The sequence below is a fragment of the Myotis brandtii genome, unplaced genomic scaffold (assembly GCF_000412655.1).
Source record: "Myotis brandtii unplaced genomic scaffold, ASM41265v1 scaffold45, whole genome shotgun sequence".
Classification (NCBI taxonomy): domain Eukaryota; kingdom Metazoa; phylum Chordata; class Mammalia; order Chiroptera; family Vespertilionidae; genus Myotis; species Myotis brandtii.
Genome location: NW_005367209.1, coordinates 1,286,550 through 1,306,793, shown reverse-complemented (window position 1 = coordinate 1,306,793; position 20,244 = coordinate 1,286,550). Strand labels below are relative to the sequence as shown.

Sequence of the window (20,244 nt, the reverse complement as noted above, 5' to 3'; positions counted from 1 at the left end):
GTTGCTATCATGTGTCATTATCTGCCATTTGCCATGCCAGATTTCCAATGTTCCTCATTACAGGTTACGTGAGGGCTCGATGCTTCATTTTCTGATATTGACTTTGCTTTAAGAAACAACAAGTCTTGGAATCACATTACTTTTTTAGCTTGAGCAGCATGCATGATAAAATGGGAAAATGTGTTAATAGTCTCTGATTTTTCTATTTGAGGAAGGATTTTTAAAATGCCTTTGAATAGTATCTCTGGGAATGGCCTCATAGTTCTCAGGATAACATTTGGAGACCAAAGAGGCTTGGTTATTGTTCAACTAAACACTAGCCTCCTTTTGCTCAATGCCTTGGGTTTTTAAGGCCCTCGAGTAGTTAAGAGATGATATGCAAAATTTCCTGCTATTCTTTAGCTTAAGAAAAATAAATTTGCCGTAAGCTATTTAGTGAAGCATTATTAAAGGTACATCTGTTAGCTTCATTTTGTATTCAGCTTTGTGTTAAGGTTTGTGGGGGAGGGTTAGGTTCCTTATTAAATATTGTGTATGCACATGCGTGTCCTTGTATCTGCATACAATATGCAGACAGAGAGGTGCAAACAGACTTTCTCACAGTCAGTCTCCTATGTGCATCATGTCATTCAGAGCCTTTAGCTTTATTTATATAAATATAAAATATAAAACCTGCATCGGCTAGCTATATGAACTGAAAAATGTATGCCACATTTACAGAATGATTTCCCTTCATAGTTGGAAAAGAATTCTGAAGCAAACAGAAAAGAATTCTGTTTGCAGCAGTGACCTAAAATTCTGCTTTGGGGACATTTCATGCAAATCCAGGCCTACAAGACAAGAGAGCACTTTTGAGCATCGACCATGTGCTAGTTATTATATTACTGTCTATTGTGGCTAGTGTTATATTTAATTTCTACAGCAACCTCCTAAGTGGTGACTGTTATTTCCCACACTTGACTAGAGAGGATACAACTTGGTCAAGGTTCTACCAAAGATTCCAAGGAGATAATCACCACCACTACTCCCTCCTTGAACCTACTGATACATAGACGCGGTAAGTGATAAAAAGAAAAAAAAAATCAGGCTTTTTGTTAAAGCCTGATTGGAAAAAAAAGGTTAGGACCAGCAGCCAGAATCAGCCTGCTCTTTCTACTCCTAATCCTACTTTATACCTAGACATTGGGATTCACCAAAGGAGAAAGGGTTACAGAGATATATGCAGTAAGACAGAAGAGCTAGAACACCTTAGGTCAGGGGTGGGCAACCTTTTTGTGAGTGCGTGCCAAAACCAGCAAAATCTCTGACTCAAAATTCTTCTGTGTGCCAACCCTAATTTTTTGAGTACATGTTATGCCTACTTGATATCTCTTAAGGTGTACGTATATGAAGAACCTTGAAGAAATAATAAAATTCATTCGAGTGACAAAAACACAGTATATGATGATGAAAAATACATTTATTTTTTAATGTATACATGTACACTGATAGTCCGACAGAAAACTTTATGACTCCGTTTGATATTATCAGTGGGACTTTTGCTGCTGCATCACTGATGACAGAGATTTTACATCAGGTTTATATTTCGTGACCTTCAGAGATATGCACGAGCTACTACTTTCATCCGTCAGGCTACTCCTATTATGAGACTTAACAAAATTCATCACTGAGAACAAAGATTCACAAGCGTATGTGGATGAAACCAAAACACTGGTCGGATCTAGGAAGGCAGGGAGAGTTAAGGCAGAGGCATAGAAATTGCTCTTCCCCTCTCTCGTCAATCCATGTCTATGGTCTTTAAGATAACTTGTTATGTAAAATTATTTATTTATCTAAGATGCACCTACACTGAATTTATCTGAAAAATAAAAAGTCGATATTAAGAAAAAAATTGTAAATGGAAGATTATAAGAGAGGGTTTCGCATGCCAGCAAAAGTTACTGGCGTGCCATGTTTGGCACGCGTGCCAGGGGTTGCCCACCCCTGCCTTAGCTCCTGTTTCCTTCTTCTATCATCCTTCCCAAGGTGCAGAACCTGCCTCCCGAGGTGTGCGGCTTGGAGAAGCAGGAAAGGTTAGCTTGCTGTGGGCACGCAGATCCTAGAGAAAAAGCCAAGTGGAGGGCCGAGCTATGCTTGCTTACTACCTATTTCCCATCTCACAGAGCAGGGTGGGAGGGGCAAATAAAGGAAGGGGTGGAGGGGATGGTGGAAGCTATCTTCCTAATACTGGTCTTCCCAAAGAGTGGGGGTTCCCATCCTAAGGGACAAGGTGGAAATTAATGAGTCTTTGAGAGGGAGAAAATGGTTCCTTATCTTTCACACAGCTAATAAGAGAGAGAACTTGAGTTTGAATTTAAGATCCCAAGTGCCATGCTACCGACCCTCCACAGGCAGTGATGCATTCTTCTAGTCCACATTCTCAAACTGGGGCCTTTCGACCAGCAGCAGCAGCATCACCTAAGAGTTTGTGAGAAAGACATTTCTCAGGCCCCACTCCACACCTATTGAGTCTGAAACTCTACGGGTGGGGCCAGGTTGTTCTGTTTTCATCACCTCCAGGGGATTTTGGTGTGTGCTCAAGTTCGAGAACCAGTGTCCTAGAGATTTTAGCAGTTCCTTCAAGTGTTCACATTGATCTTGAACTGGGTCTGATGAGGACGTGTGGCGTTTCCACTGTTCTCTGCCTTGCAAAAGCTGTGACTAGGTGCTTGGAGAGAGAAAAGCTGTCCTGGGCCACTGCATAGAGTTTCCACTCACCTTTCTAGACTTAGTAATAAAGATGCTATTGTTTATCAGAATGAGTTTGAAGGATGAGGAAGGTGAGAGTCCACTGAATAAGGATGGGGTCTTGGGAGGGGAACAGAGGACTCCTTTGTTATGCCTTTTCCCCCTGCAACAATAAATATGGCTCCCAGAATTCCCCACCCCAAAAACCTACCAAAATTTAAAATATCACCAGAGGATACAATAGCCCCTTCCTTCTGTCTAAAGTCCCAGCTTGCAGCCTCTGAAGGATACCCGCTGTGCAAAGGATAAAGCAGCTTCCATTGCTTCTCCTCTGGGCCTCTCAATAAACTGCCTCAGTGGCAAGGAAGCAGCCTGGCCCTTTTCCATGCATCCCTGCATTTTCTTGTTTCTTCCCTGGATCAGAGCTCCAACTGACCTTGGGAAAAGGATCCTCACATCACCCTCCTTTTCTGCCCTCCTCTCATGTACTAGTAGAACCATAGATTTGGGTTGCTTGGACAGACCTTGTTAATGGAATTTTTAAAAAATGACAAATAGCCCTAGCCGGTTGGCTCAGTGGATAGAGTGTTGGCCAGTGGACTGAAGGTCCCAGGTTCGATTCTAGTCAAGGGTGCACACAAGCTCTATCCCCAGCCCTATTTGAGGCTTGTGTGGGAGGCAACCAATAGATGTGTCTCCCTCACATCGATGTTTCTCTCTCTCGCTGTCTCTCCCCTTCCCTTCCACTTTCTCTATAAATAAGTAAGTAAGTAAATAAATAAATAAATAAATAAATGACAGATAACTAGACACAGAGATAAATTACTTGCTAAACTTGCAAGGTGAGCATTGCAGCCAGGGCTGCTGACTCACAGTTCAGTGCTCTTCCACTGCCCTGTGCTGCCTTGCCATTTCTGCCTCCATCTCTTCCAAATTTTCTCCCCAGCACAGTGTCACACTCCAATTGGGAAACCTCTCAGGCTGTTGTTATCCTCAGAGACCTTTGGCCTCAAATGGTGACATACCATCTATAAAAGTGGGGTATGAACATTCCTATAATTCTGCATTGCCAGGGAGAGCTTCCTGAAAAAGTTAGCTATGTTGCTTATATCTATTTGGATTTTGCGCATGACAGAAATAAAAATATAAATTGTTCTGGCAAAACTGGAGATTGATTGGCTCAAAAAAATCTGAATAAATATTGAACAGTCAAACCATTGGAAGGACAAAGTGGTAGCTAGAATTCAGAAACAACTCAAGCCCAGTGTTTAAATACTGCCGATGCATTGTCTCTGCACCTGTCCCTTTTTCTTTCATTACGCAGACTTCACTTCTCTGGCTAAAAAGCCAGTTACTCCCTGCATACACCAGACACATGAACACCTAATTTGTACTTCCAACACGTCCACTATGGAAAAAGGACTGCCATTTGTTGTCTATATCCCATGCTCAAAATCTCAGAGAAGGGCTCTGATTGGTCCAGCTGGGCTCGCTCCCAGCTTACACCAATCAATTGTGGGCACGGCGTGTCATGGAATAGTATATTTACATGCTGGAACCACACAATTCAATTGGGGGAAGAATCAGTTTCAAAGCAGATGTAATAAGTCATCCTCCCTTCTCTGCTTCAAAAGCTTGGGATGGATAACAAACCATAGGTGAAATACCTGCTTCTTTAGAAGAAGAAACTCGCTTGACCTAAAGAACATAGAATAACTTAACTGAAGTGAAGGATGGCTCTTTCACATCTTTCTGGGCTCAGACTTTCCTGATTTTGTAGGATGTTCTCTCCTCATTATAATTCATTCATTCATCAAATATGTATTGTCCTCTACCAGATGTTAGGCACTGTCATAAGCAATGGGAATAAGCAGAGAACAACTGATCAAGCCCTGCGGTCACAAAGCTTGCATTTTAGTGGAGAGTGACAGACAGTACTGTCAATAAAATAATATAGGACAGAGGGGATAAGTAATGACCTCAAGAGGGTAGAGTGCTGACTTAGAGAGGGTCCTGGGAGAAGGCCTTTCTGAGAAGTGGCATTTAAGCAGAGACCAAATCACCTGAAGGCCCAGTGATTTTGATTTCCCACTCACTCTGCACCTTTATTAGAACCTTGGCACTTGATTCTATTGTGTATCAGCAAGAAACATAAATTGGACCTTGGTCTAAATAATACAGGTATGATTTCCCATTATCTTCTCATTTTTCTCTCAGATTTCAAAACCTGGAGCACTTATAGCTTCAGGATACAGTAAGAGAAAGTGACTCTATGAAATCCAAACAGCCCACAGTGGCAGAAATAGAGGATTATGGTCCTCTGGTCCAAGTTTTTCCTCCTTTGGCTCACTTTGCCTCTTAGCATGACCTTGCTATATGCAGGGATATCCTGATGAGCTGGGCACTTATAGCCTCTTTAGGCTGATGAACTCAAAAATGAGAGCCAAACCAAGGATATTGATACAGGATAGTTAACTAAGTGGTGAAGTTCCCTTTAAGCCTATAACTCGTCCTTCTATCTAGTTCCTACTATAGCTATTAGGCTGTGTTCTGTGTGGGCTTCATAAGGACATACTGGTATGTGGCCCAGTGGGAGGAAATATGAGTGTACCAGTAAGTCCTTGCCTCAGCCAACCATAATATCGAATTTGCTACAAATTTCCTTGGACACAATAAGGGGTGGGAAAAGGAGTGAAGTAAGGAGAGGGAATAAAAGGAGAGCCTCCTGCCTCTGCATTCATTGACTGGAGTTCCTCTTTCCATCAATCACCAAAAAGACCCAGGAGAAAGCCAAGTCATTTTTGATCCAATGAGGAGGTAAACATGAAGAGTTGGCATCTGATTGAATGACGGGCTGCAGGAAGGCACACAGACCCTAAAAGAGGAAGTGGGCACAAAGAAGCTGTTAGGCTACAAGATCTTTTTTCTAGACCAGAAAATTCTGGTTCAAGGCCATGTTCTCATTCCACTTGCTCTAGTCCCTTCTTTCTCTAGCATTCCGGGAGTCTGATTTTTCTTTCTTTTGTTTGTGCTATTTGAGCTTGTTTTTAACTTTGGTTTCCTGAATAAAGCTTTTGTGTATTATTAAATTAGAAATAAGTCTCACATGAGTGTCTCCTTTATGTTTTTTTTTTGTTTTCCTCCTAGATCTACTCACAGCCCTGACCAAATAGATCAGAGTTGGCCTCTGGGTGGAGCAGGCAAGGACCCCTTGATCATAATTGAGGTGCCTCTTTTGGATGCAACAAGCTGGTGACTTAAAAAAAAAGTCTTATATACAGAGACTGAATTTTTATCAGGTCATTTACCAAACAATCAGATACAACTAGATGTTTCCTGGGTTATTGTGCCACAACTTTTTCCTACAGTTGTCTTCATAAGTTATGTTAATATTTTGAGAGACAGAATTGGACAAATAGGCGCTAAAATAAATCAACCAAGTTTAAAATATTTTTATCTGAATATAGTTAGCTTTTTGCTTTTTCCAATGGACCCTACTGGCAGTTTGGTAAAGCCTATAGATCCCTTTTCAGACTGATATTTTTAATGTATAAAGTAAAATATATCACTTGTTATACAACAAAAATCTGCATCCAGATTTCCTAGCTATTACCCTAAAACTTAGTGGCTTGAATAGCTACCATTCAATTTCTTATTGCTACTGGTTCTATGAATTAAGTAGGTGGTTCTTCAGTCAGTTGATAGGTTGGCTGGGGTCTTCTTGGTCCATGAATGGAGATTGGTGCTGGCTTTCGGCTAGGGTGACAGGAGTGATTAGACCGAATGTCTCTCATCATCTGAGAACAGCAAGAGAGGGCACTCTCCAATGTGTAAGCATTTTCAAGTCTATTTAGGTCACATTTGCTATTGTCTCATTGGCCAAAGTAAGTCACATGGCCAAGCACATAGTCAGTGTGGGAGGGGCCACCCAAGATTATGAATACTGAGAGAGGAATTATTAGGGCCATTTTTGCCAAAAAAAAAAAAAGAAAGTAAGAAAAGAGAAAAGAAATCTACCACAGCCCCCAACGATCTTGGGAGCTTAAGTCAGAGAAAGCCCCTCCACATACCACAGGCTGGGGACTAGGTTCTGGTTGTCCATCCTGGTGCAACATAACTTCCACTAAATTCCACAACCCAGGGGACTTAGGATGGGTTTTCATTACCTTACTGCCATAGGCCTTCCAATTTCTTTTCCAGCCAAACTTGGAGACTTAGGGTCTAAGTTTAAGGTATCCTTGGGTCAAGAGGAACATCTCTCTGCATCTCTCCAAGCTAAGCAATCACAGATCCAGATGTCTGGTAAATTCAGGGGAGAGTCAAAGAGAAATTTTTTTCTTTGAATATTGAAAGTGAATAAGCCTTTCTAGATTCAAACTGGGAAAAAACACACATCAGCTTCTTACTTCTTTGTGATGATGTTTCTTTATATGAAATTTCACTTGGACTTGTCTTTTTTTTTTTTGTCATTCTTTTTTTTTTTTAAACATATTTTATTGATTTTTTACAGAGAGGAAGGGAGAGAGATAGAGAGCCAGAAACATCAATGAGAGAGAAACATTGATCAGCTGCCTCCTGCACGCCCCCCACTGGGGATGTGCCCGCAACCAAGGTACATGCCCTTGACCGGAATCGAACCCCGGGACCCTCGAGTCCGCAGGCCGACGCTCTATCCACTGAGCCAAACCGGTTCTGGCTGGACTTGTCTTAGTGAGGACAACTTTATTTGAATTTTTTCTCTGTCCTTGCAGAAGTGCCCACTGTTTAAGCAAACCCTGCTTTGTCCTCTAGTTGCAAGAGCTCCCCATAATGGCAGAAACAATTCTCTGCCAGCTCTCTGCCCAGTGAGCACTTTGGAAATGGGAGCCCAAGGGAGGAGGCAGTGGAAAAAACCCTGAAGGCTTTTCAACTGTGCTGCTGGGTCATGGATAACAAGCCAGGCACCGGTACTGGGGCCTTGCGGCAGGCCCCACCAGAACCTTCGTCTTAGCTCTTCCACAGATAACCAGGGGATGTCTGACTCACCCCGCTGCCTAGCTGGGCACTTCCAAAGAACATTCTGAATCCTGGCTGTATATTTTCTCAACTCACTTTAGATATCAGTGAGCAGACCCCATAAGGTCAGAAACTGGGCAGAAGAACTGTCCACTCTTTCAGATACTGCACCAGCTTCAGTTTACTGAGCTCCCAAAGCAAATGAAATTAAAAGCTTCTAAATTATCCTTTAGTTGGGTCCTCCCAGAAGCAGACCTAAGAGAAGGATAAATGCACTTGTTTTATCTGAGAGATGATCCGAGGAAGTTCTGATAGATAAGCAGGGAAGTTACATGGATGGGAAGGAAGCCAATACAGGGGGCATTCTTGAGCAGGTTACCACCTGCTGAGGCTCACTCCTGAATTGCCCCACCCCAAGAGAATCCGGGCTATTCATGCACCAACTTCCATCCTTCAATGGCTAAGAGGTGTAAACTGGTACCCAGCCCTGTGTAAGGCCAGGCCTACTCCCGAGACCGGAGAACTCCCTAAGGCAGTGAGTGAGTGGTAGGTGCTTGCAGTAGAGGCCCTCAGAATATACAGGAAAGGTGGGTGTCAAGGAGATGTAGGTAGAGCTTCAAGAATGACTGCTACAATTTTGCAAACTGTCATCTCCAGACACTCCGAGCATCACAACAGCTGTCTCCAGCTTTGGTGCATTCATATATGTCAGCATATGTTCCAACACATGTTCACTGGGCTCCTACTGGGTACCATTTATTCAGCACCATGTGCCAGGCACTAAGCTAATGTTTTGGAGTATATTGTCTCATTTGACTCCCATGACAACCTGCAACATAGTTTTATTTTGCAGCTGAGAAAACTAAGATGGAGGTTAAGTAAATTACCTAAGTTCCTCAGCTGGGAAAGGGCAGAGCTGAGATTCTCATCCAGACCCATCGTCAAGACCAAGTTCTGTCCACTGTAATCGCTACTCCAATTAGGTGGAGAGTCTATTCTGCTGATTTGAGAGAAAGCCCAACCATGCCTAGCCCCTGCCCCACCATTTCTCCAAAATCCTCCTCCTCTTTGTTTCTCTTGTCCCTGAATCTGTGGTTCTCAAGTTGGATCCAGAGAATTAACTTCTGTCCCTTTGGTGTCTGAACACTCTCTCAGGGCAGTGGGTTGTCCCTCACGTCCTCCAGGGCCCAATACCCTGGGCACTAAGACCACTTTCTCCAAGCTCTGCATCTTTGAATCTCTGGGTCCTTAAACATCCTCCAACTCACACCCACCCATGAGCTGTGCTCCTCCAGCCAGCATCCGTCAGGCGCTTTGGCAGGTCCTGCCACCTCGGTATCCTCCTGAAGGAATCAGAGAACTATCTCTTTGTGGCATCTTGTGACGTTAGGGCTGATTTCACCTGTGAGCTCAAAGAAAATAGAACCCAATGATTTGTGTTTAAGCATCAGAACAAAATGGAAGTCCCAATTTACTGTTGTGAATATTTTTAAAATAAAGTGGCACACGGTAAGGACCAAGAGAAGGAATAATTAGTTCCAGAGGAGTGGGAGGGAGGCGGCAGCTCTCACAGTCTCAGAGAAGGTACCGCAGCAGTAAACACAGAACTTCAGCTGCCAGGTGGCAAAACCATATATATCAAAGGGAGTGGGTGGGGCGCAAAGCAGTGCTGCACAGCTCCACTTTACAGACGATAGATCTGACTTCATGAGCATCATACTGTCATTTTGAACAACAATATCAATAGAGCATCGATGCCACCTCTGGTGCTCTGAAGCCAATATCAGTGAGCGGCCAATTCTCTCCAGCTCTCCCAGGAAAAAAGAGAAAATAAAGCTATAATGGAAAGAACTAAAAGAATGGGGCTGAAGTCTTCGATGCAAATGCCCTGGTAAAGATCAGAGAGAGTATGTTTTATACCATGGGTCCAAATACCCAGGGACAAAATCCACAGTGTTTTAATGGAGACGGAAGAGTAGGGGTCATCTGTCACTCAAACTTAGTTTTGATTCCATCTTAGATCCCAACTCTAGGTGCTTTGATCTACTCAGCCATCTCTGTGCCCTCATGTGTGAGGCTACATCCTGGAATCATGGAATGTTGAGCTGCAAGAAATGTTGGGAAGCCTCCAACTCAAAGTTCTCACTCACACGTAAGGACACTGCTGTGACCTTGTTAAATAAGCACTTGTTAGGTAGAGCCCCCACACTACCTCACAATACCCATTGGCCTTCCTGAAGTAGAGGAGCAGAGGGAGACAAGGCTGGTAGAAGCCCTCGGATTTCAGAGAGGCAGCACCGGGAACCCACAGGGGGCCGTTCTGGAACCCAGGTGTATTCCCTCTCTATTGCTATGCAACAATATTACTGCAAACCTAGTAACTTAAAGCAACACACATTTATTGTCTCACAATTTCCATGGGTCTCTGCTCAGGGGCTCACAGGCTGCACTCCAGGGGCCAGCAGGGCTGCTTTCTCATCTGGAGCCTGAGGTTCACTTCCAAGTTCATTCAGGTTGTTGGCAGAGTTCAGTTCCTCGCATGGAAGGACTGAGGGCCGTTTCCTGGCCAACTCTCAGCCATGGACCCCTTCAGTTTCTTGTCAAATGCCCCACTGATTTTTGCAAGAAGGGCCAGGTCCCTCCTGATTAGGTCAGGCCCACCCCAGGGAATCTCCCTTTTGATTATCTCAAAATCGACTAATTAGAGACCTTAATTACACATGCAGAATCCCATAATCTTTTCTCATAACATAACCTCATCATATCCTGTCACATTCATAGGTGTCACCCACTCTCCAGGGGAGGAGATTATACAGAGCTTGGGTCCCAGGGGTGGGAACCTTAGGAGCTATCTTAGAATTCTGCCCCTCACATTGAAGAAAGCCCAGTTCTGCCTCCTTCAGCTATCCGGGTGCTCCGACCCTAGAGGGCACCTGGATCCACATCCCACAGTCAGAGGCCTCTCTAATGACCATTTCTCAGCGGCCAGGCCTCCTTCTGAACTGGGTAGTTTTGATGTTTGCAGACCCACCCACCAGCCTGAGTTGGTGCCCATGGGCATTTTTCTAGCCTGATTGCCTCAATCCACAATCATTGTCCCAGAAGAGCCGAGGCCCGAAGAGCTCTGGAAGAGCAGGCAGGGGCCTCTAGAGCATTCAGCTTCCAGTGTTTGCAGTTAGTGTCCCAGGGAGCGAGGCGAGTGGCCTCATCACTGCGTGGAGCCAGCCATCACTGTGTGCAGCCAGCAATCACTGCGGACTCTGGGGGGTCCCTGACATGAGCTACAGAAACACTGCTGTGAAGCAGCTGCTGGGGGTCATGGGGATGCCCTAAGGCTCCCTGAGCTTTCATGGAGCCCAGCAAAAGGGTTGGGGCTGCCCACCCAGCTCAAGGGGAGGCCAGTGTGGACTGTGGGGCCCTCAGCATACTGAGCCCTGCCAAAGCTGGGCTGCCTTGAGCCAAAAAGGAGCAGCAAAGGCCTTGGCCAAAAAGACAGGGATTGAAACAGACCTCAAGGGAGCAGGCTGGCAGGGTTGGGAGAGCAATCAGGGGGCAAGGGTGGCGTCTTTGTTCTGTGCAGCACAGGCAGCCTGGCAATGCCTCCTGGCTCAGAAGGCATCAGGTGGGTTCAACACTGTGGATCCTCATCATGCAGAGTTGGAGCCTGAAGCAGCCATCGATTCTCCCTCCCTCCTCTGTCATTTACCACGTACTAACTGAGCATCTACTCCATGCTTAGTGCTGCTCTAGTCACTGAGATAACAGGGGTGAACTTGTCAGGCAAGAACTCCTTCTGTGGAGATAACATTTTAGTGGGAGGAGACAGATATTGAACAAACCAAAAGACGGACAAGAACAATATCAGATGGGGATGAGGCTAAGCAGGAGATTAAAATAAGGCGAGGTGTTAACAGGAGATGAGATCAAAGCAGGCCTCTGAGGAGATGACAGGTGAGCTCCTGAAGGGAAGGGACCAAGGGAGCGAAGTTGGTGTGTTTGCAGGACGCAGTGGGCCCATGTTGTTGGAGGGAAGTGGGCAGGAGAAAGGTGGTGTGAAATGAGGCCAGAAAGTTAGGGAGGACCAGACCGGCATGGCCTGGAGAGGCTGGCTTTTGTTTGAAGAGCATTGCAGGAGGGTTTTGTTTTGTTTTTGTTTTTTTTAATATTTCTATTAATTTCAGAGAAGAATGTTGAGGGAGAGAGGTAGAAACATCAATGATGAGAGAATCTGATCGGCTGCTTCCTGCACGTCCCACACTGGGGATCAAACCCGCAACCTGGGCATGTACCCTGACCGGGAATCAAACTGTGACCTCCTGGTTCATAGGTCAACACTCAACCACTGAACCATGCTGGCCAGGCTGGGAGGAGGGTTTTAAGAAGGGGATTGGTATGATCTACTTTAATCATTTCACAAGGTCACTCTGGATTGTGGTGGAGCAAGAGCGGAAACCGGGAGCCCAGTAGGAGAAATTGCAGCTTCTGAGTTTGGCTATGAATGAATAAATGTGGACCAGGGGAGATGACGTGACTTACTCAGGGGCTCCTAGCTAGTTAGGGGTGGCCAGTGGGTGAGCAGCATCAGGTGGGGCCATCAGAGAACCCTAAGCTGACTTAAGTCACATTCCCTGGTTGCAGTGGGATTCGTGTGCAGGTGATTCCCTGAGGAAGGATTCACAGGTCAGCCAATAAAAACCTGACCAAAGTAGGATGGGGCAGGGGAAATCCCAGCAAGGATGTGGTCTCAGTTGGGGACCAGCCTCCGCCTGATCCCAGGAGGAGCTCCAGAGTATAAATTGGATCACAGTTCATCCTGCCTTGAGACAAGGAGGTAGCCCTGTATCTGTCTGTCGTTGGCCAGCCTGGAGTGCACGGGCATGTAAACTCCCAGGCATCTCAGTGGAAGTGGGGCCTGTCAACCAAGGGCAGGTGTCAGGAAAAGTCACAGGTATACACTGAGCCAGAGCAAGCCCAGCGTCTGGGGAACTGGTGCACCTGCCAGCACAGTGTAACAGGGGTCTGGGCAGTGCACCTCCAGCATCCTTTATAGTAGCCATGACCTTTCTGAGTGAGGGAAGGGGGATGACTAGACTATGCAATGCCCCATTGCAAGAAAACATTGGATCCAAAATTTAAAAAATAAATTAAATGAGCTAACATGGGATGTCTGTTACAGGAGGAACTTCATTGCCCACAGGTTCTCTTCAAAACACCTTTAAATAGCTCCCACTATGCACTGAAAATAGGAATTGATTTATGGGTGTTCCATTCACTCAGCTTCTCAGGAATAAATTCATTGCATGCTGGAAGGTGTCAACACCCAAGCTCTGCACTCTGAATAAAACAGCAGAAAGAGGAGTTTCTTTCAAGGTATTCAGCCTGCAAATCGGGAAACTCGAGGCTATGGGAGCAACGAGTTCAGAGTTGCTTACAGACTAAGGGATTTTTTATTTGGGTTTTTCATCTGATTGGTTGCCAAGTGGTTTTCTTCTCTATTTGGATCAGACTAGCTGAGTCAGGGGAGCGGGGGAGTTCAGAGATGGTGTGAACAGATGCGGAGTTTGGGGACTGGCTGGTGTCCTTTACTGAATTTCGAGAAGAGCTGTACCTTCGCAAAAGGTTAGTTTAAGTTTCCTTTGTGCACCTGTGTTGACCGTCTCCTTTGTCCCTGACATAAGTGACTCCGGTTTAGTTTGGTTCCATAAAGGTTACATCTGGATATCTATTTAGCCAACATAAAAGGGAATTAGGATTAGGCCCACCTAACCAGTGCTTTAGAGTGTCCCACCAAAGAGATCTGATTCTGATTCTGAGGGTAAACGTGGCCTATTCCCAGGGAGAGCTGCCCCAGGAGGAACCCCTGCACTGCGACCACAGAGAAGGAACCGTGGCTCGGGCAGACCACCTGAATGCAGTGGCCCCTGGGGCCCTTATCAGCTCTGTAGCTTTTAAGAATGTAGATCAGTGGTTTCCAAGATTAGTCAATACATCAGAGTCTCCTAGGATCTTATAAAAATCCCAAAGCCCGGGCCATATCCTAAACCAATCAAATCACTATTTCTGAGGGCATTTAAAATATATATATATATTTATTGATTTCAGAGAGGAAGGGAGAGGGAAAGAGAGATAGAAACATCAATGATGAGAGAGAATCACTGATCAGCTGCCTCCTGCAGGACACCTACTAGGGATCGAGCCCACAACCCAGGCATTCGCCCTTGACCAGAATTGAACCATGACCTCTTGGTTCATAGGTCAATGCTCAACCACTGAGCCATGCCAGCTGGGCCTGAGGGCATTTTTTATTAAGCTTTTTGTTTTTGAGTAAGTTTAAGTTTGCATCAAAGTTGCGAAGATGATATACCTTTCATCCAAAGACAGTATACCTCTCATCCAACTTCCCCCATGGTTAACACCTTAAATTATCATGGTACATTTGTCACAACTAGGAAATCAACATTAGTTTATTACTATTATCAAAGTCCAGTTTTTATTTGGGTTCCACCAGCTTTTCCATTGGTGATCTATTCCTGCTTCTGGTTCCAATTCGGGTACCACATTGCATTTAGTTGTTATGTCCCCCCGTCTTCTGTGGTCTGTGGCAGTTTCTCCATCTTTCTCTTTCATGACCTTGACAGTCTTGAGGAGCTTTGGCTTGGAGCCCTATAGAATGTCTCCCCATCGGGGTTTGCCTGTCGTTATTCTTATCCGTAGGGCTATGGTTTTTTAGAAAGGATATGGCAGAAGTGATGTGCCCTACTTGTCACCTCATGTCAGGGGAAACAGCAAAGTCATATGACATCACTGGTGATGTTCTAGTTTACTACTTGTCCAGGGTAGTGTTCACCAGGTCTCTCTACTGTGAAGTTACTTTTCCCTTCCATACTCTAAACTCTGGAGGTGTGTCACTGAGTCTAGCCCACCCTCAAGGTGTGTGTGTGTGTGTGTGTGTGTGTGTGTGTGTGTGTAAGGAGGTCATAATCAAGCTCAACCTGAGGGACACATTTTTACAGCCACCATTCTGACCCGATCTCTTTGCCTTAGTTCCCAGTCACTTTTGTGCAAACTTTCTCAAATGATCCAGGACTTTGAATACTCCTCAGATCCCCTGGGAATGAACCAGCACATCCAAACTATGTTATGTTGGGCAGGTTATTTAGTTCCTTCTAACCCTCATTTTCCTCATCTGAGAAATGGGTATCAATAGAGAACCTATTGCTAAGCATGATTGCAAGGATTAAATTAGTTAATGTCTACAAAGTTTTGGACACATTGCTGGACAGAGAACAAACATTCTATACATGTTAACTACCAATAATAGTAACAATAGTAGTAGGAGTAATGCCTTCCTTACCCCAGCCTTGTGTATGAGATATCTACTGCCTCATAATGCACCTCAATGTCATAAAGCAGAAAGTTGGAACTTAGATTTGAGAGGGACATATTGAGCAACTCACTCTAGAGTGTTTATTTAGTAAGTGGACACTTATTTAGCATTTACTCTGTATCAGGCCTGTTCTAATCATTTTCATATTTACTTACTTACTCTTTACAAAAAGCCTGTGAGGTAGGAACTATTATTGTCCCCATTTTCCTAATAAGGAAACTGAGGCATAGTAGCTTGCCTAAATGCACACAGCCAGTGAATTGGCAGAGCCAGGATTTGAACTGAGCCAGTCTGACTTCAGAGTCCATGCTCATAACCACTATGCTACACCAAGTGGTCCGGTGTTGGGAGACTCTTTGAAAGGGGGCTTTGCCTGGTCAGGGCAGGGAAGCCCAGTAAGGCAAACAGCTGTGAAATCTTGGGCAAGCTTATACAAGGCAAGCTGGGGACAGGGGAAGGGGAAAGAGAACTGGGGTGTTTGGAAAAATTAAAGAACCTCCTGGTTCCCACAAAGCCAGCCGACATTATGTATCCTTTCCACAGAAAGCTCTCTCGCTCTCTCTCTCTCTCTCCCTCTCTCTCTCTCTCTTTGTCCCTTGTGTTTTCAGTTTCTGAAGGTGTCCTTGGGAAAATGGAGCGTGTGTTTGATTATAGGGAGATGGAAGGGGTAGGACACCTCTTTCAATAATTGGAACTGAAGGTCAGCGTGAGAGGATCTGGACCAAATACATCCTCGTGGTGCTTTCTCTTCAAAACTTAAGCAATTCACCCTCCTTCGCTTTTGTGTCAGGGGTTGGTCATGCAAAAGAAGATTCTGATTGTGAGGATTTAGATGCTATCCAATTATGTTTCAGGAGAATGAATGCTCATTGGGATATAGGAGTCTAAAATAAATACTGTTTCTGACAGTGTGGATTTCAAAGTATTGCATTTAGGTTCTTACCCTAGGAATGTTTGCAAATCCATATTCTTTTTTTTAAAAAAAATAAGTTTTTGTTGATTTCAGAGAGAGGACTGGAGAGGGAAAGAGAGATAGGAACATCAATGATGAGAGAACATCACTGATCAACTGCCTCCTGCAGGACCCCTTCTGGGGATCAAACCCACAACCCAGACATGTGCCCTAACTGGGAATTGAACTATGACCTCCTGGTTTATAGGTCAATGCTCAACCACTGAGCCACACCAGCCAGGCCCTAGATCCATATTCTTGCACCTGAACTCAACTACAAACTTCTTGGTGACAGGAGTGCTATCTTATCCCTCTTTTACACGTACACACTCTGAAAATTCCCACACAGTAGGTGTTCGGTACCTGTTTTTAAATGAACTTATAATTAAACAGACTCATGATGACGTGCTGTGACTTATTACATATTTGAAATTGCATCCAAATTTGAGAGTTCAAGAGCACCTGTAAGTCATCAGCTATGTCCTTTCCCTTTGCTTCATCTCGTTCCCATATAAAAGCATTTTTCTGCTTCCAAAATTGAGAGGAATAAGGGTGTATTAATTCACATCATGATTGAAATTTTAAACATACCATTACCGACACCTGTGAGTTCAAAGCCCAGGGAACGAGTGTCCTTGAGCGTCTGTGTGGTTAGTGACGCTCACTGGAATTCATCGTACACTTGAATATATTGACCCCACTTCTGTCTGAAGCCTGCTGGGAAAATAGAATCCCAACAGTTTCACTGGGCATGTGGTTCAGAGCTGATTCTGACCCCTTCTATTTCAGAGTGCCATATTGTATTTTCCTGGTATAGAGCAAATAAAAAGATAATGGGTATGTGTGTTCTGTGCACATCTGTACATTATGTGGGGGTAGGAATAGGACATGGAAGGAAAGAGATAAAAAGGGCTGACCTATTTATTGAGAGGGAAGGAGACCAAATTGCACTTGTAAGATTCTTCTTAGCAACGAAGACTGAATAAGTGCACGAAAGGTTGATGTTTGGCTAAAACATCTTATACAGAAGAAAGAAAGAGGCAAGCCACCATGACCATGGCAGGGGAGGGTGGTGATTTTGCCACCCACCTTCTGAAGAATCTCCATCAATACCCAGCCATCCTCCACCCAGAGAACCTGAGTGAAAACTGCACGTTTTCTGGGAAAACACACTTGCCACACAGTCTCCTAAACTTCCTACCTAATGGCCACTTTTAAGCTGTAAAGAATTTTATGGTCCCTTTGAAATCCAGAAAGTGTCCCTTTAAGTGGAAAGATAGGAATAGAAGAGGAGAAAACATAAACACCTGTCACTAATATTGATTCTCCAGGAGTGTTCATAACCCCTCAGGGGCAGCATCCTTGCTAGAGCTCACCTGGTCAGGTAGACGGTATTTATTGAGCACCCACCATGTCCCAGGCACTGACCTGACACCTGGTTGAGTTCTAACTTAAAGGTTAATGTGGGGAACTCAGGCCTCAGATCTAGGGGTAAGCTATTCAACCTTCCTTTTCTTCAGTTGCTTCATGTATAAAACAGGGGTAATGATAACAAGGTTGTTGTGTATTAAACGGTATTTATTGAGCACCCACCATGTCCCAGGCACTGTCCTGACACCTGATTGAGTTCTATCTTAAAGGTTATTGGAGGGAACTCAGATCTAGGGGGAAGCTATTCAACCTTTCTTTTCCTCAGTTTCTTCATGTATAAAACAGAGGTAATGATAATAAGGTTGTTGTGTATTAGCCATGGTGCTAATTCATCTCATTTAAACCCATATATCCCACAAGTTAGAAAAGAATAGGTAATTTCTCAATGACTAAGGCTAGGGTCTTTCTTACTCTTTAGAGTTCCAGAGAACACCTTAGTTTTGCATCTGGGCTCTCGTTAATTGATGGCCATTAGCAGAGTGGACAGTAGTATCATCAATAATCACTTGGTCAGATCAGTGGGTCCAGCCCTACATCAATTTCTCTCAGGATCCTTAAATGAAATGGATGACAACACTTGTTTACCAACTACACTCTTCCTGTCCCAGCCCACATCTTTAGTATTCCCGTTCAGACAAAGATAGACATTAAACTGGAAATAAATTTCAGCTTCAACAGAGAAACGGACTAAGAACAGAATTGCTGGTTGTTCTGGAGATGCTATATGAAGCATTTATATTAAGTCAGGCTTTTCTTCCCCTCTGGGCCTATCTTCTTTTATTAAAGGATGGGGAGGCAGCACCTTTCTTTACGGACGTGCCTTCCAAGCATGCTTTGCTTCTGCTCTACTTGCTGCCTGCTGCTTACTCACACTGATAGTCCAGTTGTCTGTAAAATGCTTAACATAAAAGAGTGAAAAGAAATTTCACTGCTGGACGTGGAGAAAAGAACAGGATAATAGCACTACAGCACTCCTAAAGTATACCCACTATATCAGTTAGCTTTTGCTAGGTAACAAATAACCCCCCTTAGTAGCTTCAGATAACATTCATTTATTTAGCTCTTGAGTCTTCAAATCAGCAATTTGGCTGAGCTCAGCTGGGCAGGTTTTCCAGTCTTGGTTGAGTTCACTCTGTGGTCAGATGGTGGGTTAGCTGGGAGCTAGTTGGTCTAGAGTGGCCTTAACTAAGATCTTATTTCTGTTCCACATTGTCTGTCTCAGGATCAATGATGGTAGCCTGGGTTTGTTCACCTAGTGGTTGCCTGGATTCAAGGAGGGATGGAGAACACCTCCATTCAGGCAATCATCCTGAGCCTATGCCCATGGGTAATGAGGCCCATGGGGACTGATTGCATGGGAATGAACAAACACACATGTATATACAGAAGCCAATAAAAGGTATGCTTAGCTCTAAGGATAAGGGCATGGATGCAGGGAGACCCATGAGGATCCATAAAATATTCCATAGCCAACCACAGTACCTCATCTAACAGTTAATACTTTCCCTTTTTCAATGCAAATAATTTGATAGTGTTTCTTCTGGTCATTAAAGCAATTTATGTAGTAATTGCCAAAGAAGTGTGTAAAGTATAAAAAAGAAAAAATAATCAATCCTGATCTTATGGTCCAGAGGCATAATTAATTAAAGGATGGGGAGGCAGCACCTTTCATTAAGGACATGCCTTCCAAGCATGCTTTGCTTCTGCTCTACTTGCTGCCTTCTGCTTACTCATACTGATAGTCCAGCTGTCTGTAAAACACTTAACATAAAAGAGTGAAAAGAAATTTCACTGCTGGATGTGGAGAAAAGAACAGGATAATGGCACTGCAGCACTACTAAAGTATACCCAGTATATCAGCTAGCTTTTGCTGGGTAACAAATAACCCCTCTTAGTAGCTTCAGATAACATTCATTTATTTAGCTCTTGAGTCTTCAAATCAGCAATTTGGCTGAGCTCAGCTGGGCAGGTTTTCCAGTCTTGGTTGAGTTCACTCTGTGGTCAGATGGTGGGTTAGCTGGGAGCTAGTTGGTCTAGAGTGGCCTTAACTAAGATGACTTATTTCTGTTCCACATTGTCTATCTCAGGATCAATGATGCTAGCCTGGGTTTGTTCACCTAGTGCAGTGATGGCGAACTTTTTGAGCTCGGCATGCCAGCATTTTGAAAAACCCTAACTTAACTCTGGTGCTGTGTCACATATAGAAATTTTTTGATATTTGCAACCATAGTAAAACAAAGACTTATATTTTTGATATTTATTTTATATATTTAAATGTCATTTAACAAAGAAAAATCAACCAAAAAAAATGAGTTCGCGTGTCACCTCTGACATGCGTGTCATAGGTTCGCCATCACTGACCTAGTGGTTGCCTGGATTCAAGGAGGGATGGAGAACACCTCCATTCAGGTAATCATCCTGAGCTTATGCCCATGGGTAATGAGGCCCATGGGGACTGATTGCATGGGAATGAACAAACATACATGTATATACAGAAGCCAATAAAAGGTATACTTAGCTATAAGGATAAGGGCATGGATGCAGGGAGACTCATGAGGATCCATAAAATATTCCATAGCCAACCACAGTACCGCATCTAACAGTTAATATTTTCATTTTTTCAATGCAAATAATTTGATAGTGTTTCTTCTGGTCATTAAAGCAATTTATGTAGTAATTGCCAAAGAAGTGTGTAAAGTATAAAAAAGAAAAAATAATCAATCCTGATCTTATGGCCCGGAGGCAATAATTA

General features: G+C 44.0%; 1 protein-coding gene across 4 annotated transcripts in view; it reads left to right on the top strand.

Annotated features, from left to right (window-relative positions):
* Positions 1–20,244, top strand: part of SNAP25 (synaptosomal-associated protein, 25kDa) — an 85,249-nt gene that overhangs the window by 7,980 nt on the left and 57,025 nt on the right. The window contains exon 2 of one of the 4 annotated variants that reach the window (XM_005874654.2): positions 965–1,057. The exons of 2 other annotated variants lie outside the window; for them this stretch is intronic. The gene's annotated coding sequence lies outside the window, so the exon portion shown is untranslated. Of the gene's footprint in view, positions 1–922; positions 1,058–20,244 lie in introns of all 4 variants that reach the window. One more of the 4 variants, XM_014546470.1, reaches the window with a different exon arrangement.